The sequence below is a fragment of the Dromaius novaehollandiae genome, chromosome W (genome assembly GCF_036370855.1).
Source record: "Dromaius novaehollandiae isolate bDroNov1 chromosome W, bDroNov1.hap1, whole genome shotgun sequence".
Classification (NCBI taxonomy): domain Eukaryota; kingdom Metazoa; phylum Chordata; class Aves; order Casuariiformes; family Dromaiidae; genus Dromaius; species Dromaius novaehollandiae.
In genome coordinates this window covers 34,806,851-34,815,076 of record NC_088130.1, presented here as the reverse complement: position 1 = coordinate 34,815,076, position 8,226 = coordinate 34,806,851, and the positions used below count along the sequence as shown (strand labels likewise).

The 8,226-nt window shown below is 35.6% G+C and overlaps 1 long non-coding RNA gene across 1 annotated transcript; it reads left to right on the top strand.

The window, feature by feature from the left end:
• Positions 1-253: 253 nt before the first annotated feature.
• On the top strand, positions 254-7,102 carry LOC135324384 (uncharacterized). The gene is made up of 3 exons (XR_010385724.1): positions 254-345; positions 874-3,769; positions 6,977-7,102. It is a non-coding gene; the product is annotated as an uncharacterized LOC135324384 (long non-coding RNA).
• The last annotated feature ends 1,124 nt before the right edge of the window (positions 7,103-8,226 follow it).

The following is an 8,226-nucleotide window of genomic DNA, read 5'->3' as shown; positions in this document are numbered from 1 at the left end:
CAGTATTCCACAGGCAATATCTTTATGCTGTCTCTTCTTGTGTATTTAGACTGCACAAATAACTAAAAGGCTTTGGGGTTTATCTGTTGTACAGATAAAAGAAGTGAAGTATGTCCTTATAAGAGAAAATCTTTTGCTTTCAGGCAAATTAGGAAATTATGCAAATGCCTATAAGCATGTCATTAAAAATATCTTTTCTGTGATATGTTGTTTTTCCTTAATTGGAATAAAATTTTGCATGGTTTGCTTTGTTTTGTGCAGGACAAACCTCAAACATGAAAAGGTGACTGAAAGCGTTACCTATCTGGGCCATACTCACCCTGATGTTTAGCTTACCTAGTTTTGGTAAGGAAAAGCTAATATCAAAATGCTTCTCATAAAATTCCAATAGTTTTACTGCTGCATCTGATGCCTGGTGTACCCGACTCCGTTTGACAGTTGACACAGGTATCTATCTACCTGTGAAACCACTGATTATAGCAGTCATACCCCAAATTCTTCACACTATAAATCAATTCACTTTCATTCCTTGCAATACCTACTGCAGTTAGTCACTGGAGAAAGTTGTAGTAGAAATTCTATCCAAGAGGCGAAGTTGAAATGTGAAAGATGTAGTAGAGATTTCATTGAGAAAAAAAGTTGAAATGAAGTTGCTTGGCTAAGCAAGCACATGCTGCTATTTGGTTACCTTATTTTCAGTCTGGATCATCTATTTTCTCTGCTTCAGGCAATAATTCACATTTTTAGAATTTCTCTTCACTGCTTGCAGGCTGCTTTCCTAAAAAATGTAACCACTTACATTAATTTTATGTCGCTTCAATAGGCTGAAACTTGAACTCACCTTGATTCTTTATGATGTGCTTTTTTTCACAGCCACTTCAAAATGAGCTTCCAGAAGTCTACCTTCAAGTTGAATTACTTTGATCTGAAGAAATGCAATCTTCTGTTATTTGCACAGTTTGAGAATTCTTGCAACCTAATAGATTGATTCCATATGTAATATCCCTCTAAAGTTTCTGTAGAAAATACCAGTTTCCTCACTATGTAGCTGTAGAACATCATAAAAGAAGAATAGATTCAGGAAACAAACATTCAGATCCTGATTCATATAATCTTTTTTAAAATTCATTTAAACTTTGGGCATGTTTGACAGTGCTTCTGTTGGACAGTGTCTTCCTTCTCTCTCTTATCTTAATGCAAAAGGTGGCCTTGAAAAAATGTTCATCAAAACATGGAAATACCATTCGTGCTGAAGTAGGTTCAAAATCCATAGTAGCAATTATTTAGACATGAAACTAAGGATGGCACAATTTTTATTATGGGAAAGTTTAATGATTCCTGGTAAAATCTAAAGTCTTTCCAAGTATAGAAGGAGTTGGTGGAATTATGGGAATGCAGTTACTCTTATTGGTTAAAATATGTTTGCAAATGACAGTATAAATAAGCTTTCTCTGTTAAAGAGTTTTGCCCATTTTGTTCTGGTATCAACATTACTTTTGGTCCCCCTAGCAAAAGACTTGCAGTAACATTCAGCAGGGATTTCTAGTCTTTAGATTTGTCTTTTTTTTTCTAAATTAACACCTTCCAGGGAAAGACTTCTGGCATAAAGGGAATGCTACATGATCCATAAGATGATGAAAAGTCATTTTGGCATCAAAGTGCCTGCTTAAAAAACTTTAAATGTTCAAGTATCTTACAGAAAACAAGGGGATTTGAATTGTCCTTAGTATTTTGATTTGTACCTAATTCAAACTGTTAGACTGGATTCCTCATCTCCTCACATTTCCTCTGACCCTAGCACATATAATTAGACTCTGGATTTTAATTTAGTATTTCTGCACTATAAATCTTTAACATTAATGAATCATTCTCTGGTAACCTCTTGTCTTTGAATCTTTCATACCTTCAGGGTACGGTAGGGTTTATGTTTTAAAACATTTTCTGTGTGTCTTTAAAAACTAGAACCTTTGCTAATATAAGACTAAGATTTTCACATAAGCCCATGATTCTAGAAAGCATGCTTTTAAATAATACTAGATTAGTGTTAAGTCATGACAGTTTGTTAATTTCTCATCCTGTACTTTATTCCTAAGCCTTCGTTGCTTCATTTTCATTTTTTCTGTAAAATCTAGAAGGCTCAGGGATTCTCTGGAAGAATTATACAATCGTTTGACTTAAAACATCCTAAATTAGGAACAAAGCTTTTAAAAATCATTCTTAAATTCCAACACATAGTTTTAATAGCTTGTTTTTTTTAAAAAACTCATGTGGTATTTCATCTTTTTCTCAGCCAATGAGACCTCAATTTTTAAGCAGAAAAGTTATATTGAAATAAGGTAAATGCAGGACTGATCTTAGAACATAATTTCCAGAAGTATAGGAACGACAATAGATAGGGTTTATAATGGAATTTTCCCTAAGTCATTTTTAGATGTGGAGACAAAACTGTGCAGCACAATAAAACCGGAGAGAAAGAGGTAGCTCGAAGAGATGCAGCAGCATAAATACAAAGAACAGGGGCAGGCTTTATTCAGGTTTTTACTTGAAATGGTGTCAGATGAAGAACTTCTTCTCAAAGATCCGATTTAATGTCCAAATCAAATATGGAGCTAGCCTGCAAATGGGATCATAAATATTAAAGCTGATGATGTGTGGTACTAGACTGATGAGAAATAAATCATCCACCCTTGGGAAATTATCTTTCTTCCACAGAAAATACCTTTCCTTTAATGTTTTAGGTTTTTATTTCCCTCTTGGAAATCTCAGAACATCTGAGAAGATTTTTTGTTTGTTCTCTGTTTCTGAGTAAGTCATTCAAACTCATACGAAATGAGTCATTCTATGTTAAAACCCCTTCTGCATAGCATTTTACAAAGCTACTGCTCATGGTGTGTTTTATATAACGAGTTGTAATGTGAAGTTGATGGTGTATTGACAAATTACAGCTGAGTGTAGAACACTAATTGGAATTCTTAGGTCTGAAGGTTAAGATTTATGGGGAGAAAATTGGAGGAAAATAAAACTTCTTTGAGTTTCTTGTACTCTGTACCTTCTTTTAGGATGCTGTACCACATACAATATTAGCACTGTAGTAGTAGAATCACAGAATTGTAGAATAGTTGAGATAGGAAGGGACCCTAGAAGGTCTGTAGCCCAAACCCCTGCTAAAAGCAGGGTCAGCTCTGATATCAGACCAGGCTGCTCAAGGCTTCATCCAGGCCAGTCTTTAAACCCTCCAATGCAGGAAATTTCTCAGCCTCAATGGATTCCAATGCTCGACTATCAGTGAAAAAGGTTTTCCGTATTAAGGTGTTAGTCCCAACATTATTTATATACCTTCATATTTGATTTACTTTAAGGTAGTCCTATGTAATACAATATAAGTCCTTCTGTAGTGTCACAGTCCTTCACAGACACGGATACATTTCTGGAGTACAAGAACGTGCCACAGGCAAGAAAAAGTATAGGGCTAACATCTGTTTTTAACAGCAGAAGCACAAAATAGGTTCGGAGATAGGTTCACAAATAGGTTGTAGCAGAAGTGAAAGTAAGCCTTTAGATTTGCTAGGTCCTAGTCCACTGTCCTTATCTAAGGGTTGTAAGTGACATACAACAGACTGGAGATAAGAATTGCTTAACAGACCTCCTTCTTACCTGCAGCATGTTTCTAAAGTGAAAAAAGAACAAACAATAAAACACAAAAAAACAGAAAAGGCAAAGGAAATACATGTGGTCTAAACAATGGAAAAGTGTTTCAGGAACACGTCAGGTAATTCATTTTTCATTGTTCTTTGAACCATGTGTAATATTTGCAAAAACGCAAATGTGCTTTACATTAAGAGTAATGTTTCCTATGTAAATATAGTGATTGCTAAATTTTGGTTAATACCTTTGCTTATTTGGGATTTTGCTTTCTAGTGTTTTGGCAACCTTGTTAACATCGGATGGTAGAATGACATTTGGCTAAATAAGGGGTTTACCAGATTCATGGAGCTGGTTTCTCTTAAAGCTACCTACTCAGTACTGCAAGTTTTAAGTCATGTAGCTATCACAAAAATCTTGGTGTGATAAAACTAACAAGTTGAGATTAACTAAAAGTAAAGCAAACTTTAATGTTCAAAAAAAGGTTGATAGAGTATATCTTGTAGTAAATGCATTTCTGATCTGCAAATACAGTTTTGTAGTAAAAAATCTCCTATCTTTTACCCTTTTTCTTTCCTTCTATTTCTGTTTCTTAGATCTCAGCTATTTGATATGACTAAAAAAACCCCTAGTAACAGATGAGGATTTTGATATGCTGTGAGGCTTTTAACAACACAGTTATGGTTATTTTCTAACTCTTGAATCTTTTTGAAAAAGTATTATACTTTCTGCTAGAATTTATTTGTTCTTCATTCAAAGATGAATGTTTCAAAATTTTGAAACATTTCAGCTTGTCCATGTTACACTTCAGATTATGTAAGATATACAGCTCATGTATTCTATTCCAGCTAAATGAGAACACTTTTCAATATTAGATTACATACTGTATTGTAAAATATATGTGTGCATGGGAAGAATTTAGATACTGCTGATTCTGCCTTAGAGCTAAATGACCCTTCAAGACCCTTATAGTCCTTTCTGCTATGATTAAAATAATTTTGTAAATGGAAATGTTTTGCTACTGTTAGAAGTTATCTTGGGTCTGATCTGAAAAATTCAACACTTGTAGCATCTTCAGTATAGAAAATAACCAAATTTGCACTGTGATCATTATCTCTTTTACAGATTTGGGAGTCTGGGTGACGTCATTAATGTTAGGCTGATCTTTTTAAAGAAAGTCTTGAGGGCTGTTTATTATCTTGCAAAGTTTGTAGATGTTTAATTTTTTCTAGCATGATGAAAATATGGTATAAAGTAAAGGGAACATGGTTGCAGTCTATTTGGTACAGAGATATCTCGTAATTATTATGTGTGGAAAAAGTTGGCAAAAAGTTTTATCTTTGTCCCATGATTTGTTTCCTTTTATCCGTATCCAGTTGAATCCATGTCACTGCTATAGATGATTAACTGTCTGTGTAGCCCACAGGACAATTACTTCCTAAATGGATGTTTGGTTCAATGGAAAGATTCCTTAAATCCATCTTGTCCAATCTCAAATCCAGCAGAAGCTCCTGTCCAAACAAATGAAATGTTTGGTACTTTATCATAGGATAAACTGTATGGCAGTCCAGGAGAACTCAACAATGCACAAAGATCTTATGTAATTCCTTGGATTTCTCAACAACCTCAGAGTTATTTGCTTACATAAAGACCATTAATATTCTGGCATCATGACAACTTGTCTCCTATGGACAACTTAATGGTTATAGTTCACTTGATTGACACCCCTGGTTTGTACCATGTAGGACTTCCACACCAGTGGAAAATAACATTTATGAAATTCTGGTTGCTAGGTGTTATTTGAATATAAGAGCTATGTTCAGAAAGTTCCCAAGTAACATGTGTCAAAATCCTTCCCTCCTTGACACTGCATGTTCCTTGATGGTATCTAAGGAATACATTAGCCATCAGCTTGGCCATGCATCATCTTTGTGTATGGAGCAAAGAGACCTTTGCATAGTATTCTGGCTCTCTTCTCAGCTCGTACAGAAAAATATCTGAATTCTTAGTCCTGCTATCCTTACCTTCCTGTCGACTAAACAGTGAAGTAGGAATCTATCTCCAATTGTACTCATGAAGGTATATCTAATTTAAGAGTAATCGTGAATAAGAAGGACAAATCTTATGAGGGAAGATTTTGGTTTCAAACCAACTTTTCATACCAGTTTCTATAAAGAATGGTATCATTACATTTTTTCATATTAAAATTCCAGAAACTGTAGAAAGTGAGACCAGATGCTTTTTCTATCAGTTTCTATTAGTTTCAGATACTTGATAGCAACTAATATTTATTCATAATTGATTTGTCATGCTCTTCCTTTTCTATTAGAAAATTACAAGATAGTTTCATCAGCTGATCTTACTCAAAACAACAGAATAAATAAATTTAGATCCTTACTTCATATGAAACAGCATTGGTATTATCCCCAAGACAGTTATACCTGGATCCTGTGACCTTTTCTTATCAATATCTGACTACCGTTACAAGCTGATAGAATGCTAATGTGTATTTATGTGAGAAAACGTTGATTTACGTTTCCTATCAACTTTAAAATCTGTTTAAGTTATAAACCTTGCCAACATACACACCGTTTAGCACAGAAAGTAATTAATTAGTATTTACAAAATGTTTCTGAGTCCTTGAATGAAACTTCCTACATGCAAAGTTTAGCATCAGTTATTTTTGCAGTGCAGTCTTAACCATATAGCATTCATCAGAGTATCTTTCTGAAGAAATATGAGAGGAATAATTTTAGTGCCCAATATTATGAATGACTGTTCCTTTTGCTAAAAAAACAAGCAGCTCATAACTGAGTCACTGAGTATGATAATACTAAATTTTTGTTTTTAATAACTTCAGCTGTATATAGTTTTCTGTTTTTCATACCTATTGTAAAAAACAAAATTATAGAATGGGACTGTAATATATAGTAGTAATTCCTATTTCTTTGCAAAGTGCTGGAAAGCCTTCATGTTATATAACCACACTGAAGTCAAATATAATAAAACTTAGAAGTAATAACAATGAAAATATTTTTCAGAATTAAATGTGCAGCTAAATAATGTTAGTCATCTGCCCTCCAATCCACCAGCCCTTCATGTTTTCTGAAATCTCAGAAAACTCTCCAAAGCCTAACAAAATTGAGAGTCATTATGCTTTGAATGCCCATTTTTTACTGCACAATAATCTGATGAAATGATTTTATCATTCATTCCACATTTATGCTGTTGTGCTTTATCCTTTTGATATAATTCTAACTGACTAAACAACACATAACTTTAGATGTGTGATTTAAATTATTTTACTTGACTGGCTCATGCTTTCCTACTTTAGGAAGCTTGTATTTTGAAGACGCTCCAAGATTTCCAAAGAAGGTATTGCATAAAAGAGCTATTCACTACCCGAGGAAGTACAACTATAGGAACACAAAGGATGGTGAACTGTGAAACAGTCTAGGCAACACAGGTTTGTTGTTTGTTGAAATATATACTGCTTTACTTATGTGATGGTAATACAATAGTTGCAAGTTGGAAGAATTTGGATTTTGTGAATTCATTCAAAGGGTAGTAATGATGATAATGAATACATGCATCAGATAACTCTGCTCATTAAATCTATTCTGTCAAAAAGCAGCACTTTCCAAATATGTGGCCTAATCTGGCCACATATTTGCTACACCTAGGCTCTGGACCTCCTTTGCACAGGGAGAATACAGTGTAAATTTGGGACCATAGCTACTCCTTTGTCATTTTCCATCCTAATTCTGATACACATGCTATAAGGGCCCTCATGCAACAATAGGCCCGACCAGGCTCCGCAGGGGCCTCCACCCTGCACGCTGTGCCCTTGGACCCCAGTGCTCCATCAAAGCTCAGGCCCAGCCCTAATGCCCAGCTGAGCTGCGCCATGGGTAGGCCCACGCCCAGCTGTGTCCCTGTTGTCCATGACTTGTTGACTGGACTTCCCAGCCTGACTTATCACCTCACATTTGTCACAGGACTGTTGGCAGGAACCGCTACTGCCACTGCCACAGCCCTGCTCACCATGCTTATGTGTGGTGGGCCTGTGCCCAGCACTGCCTGTGCTTTGTCACCCTTTGTCCCAGCCTGTTTTCCCTCATGGAGCAGCTCCACTCTTGCTGCAACCCTGATGCACTTTGATTCAATTGCTGTGAAATAGCTGGTTTGCTTAACATTAAAATCTTATGGACCGTGTGTTTACGACAGTCACATAATCGTTTGCGGAGGCCTAAGTTCTGTGCACCAGTCATGCTGGCAGGTGCACACTTAATCAGTTTTCAAGGACATCGCTGTGGAATTTTTGTGTTGCCAACAGGTGCTCCTGCATAATTTTCTATGCATCTCGTGATCCTTTTCGAAAACTTGTTTTTCTTATAAGTAGGTATATCTTTCTTACACTCAGGCCTCATTCATGACTGGGTTGCTCCTGGTCTCAGAGAGATGATTCAGTGATTGCTTTTAGCTTTTATGTAACAATTTCAGTGCTGCATTAGATCAGGAATCAGAATTTACTCTTTGCTCTCATCCTCCTTATCAATCAATCAGCATTCTTGCTCTGTTATG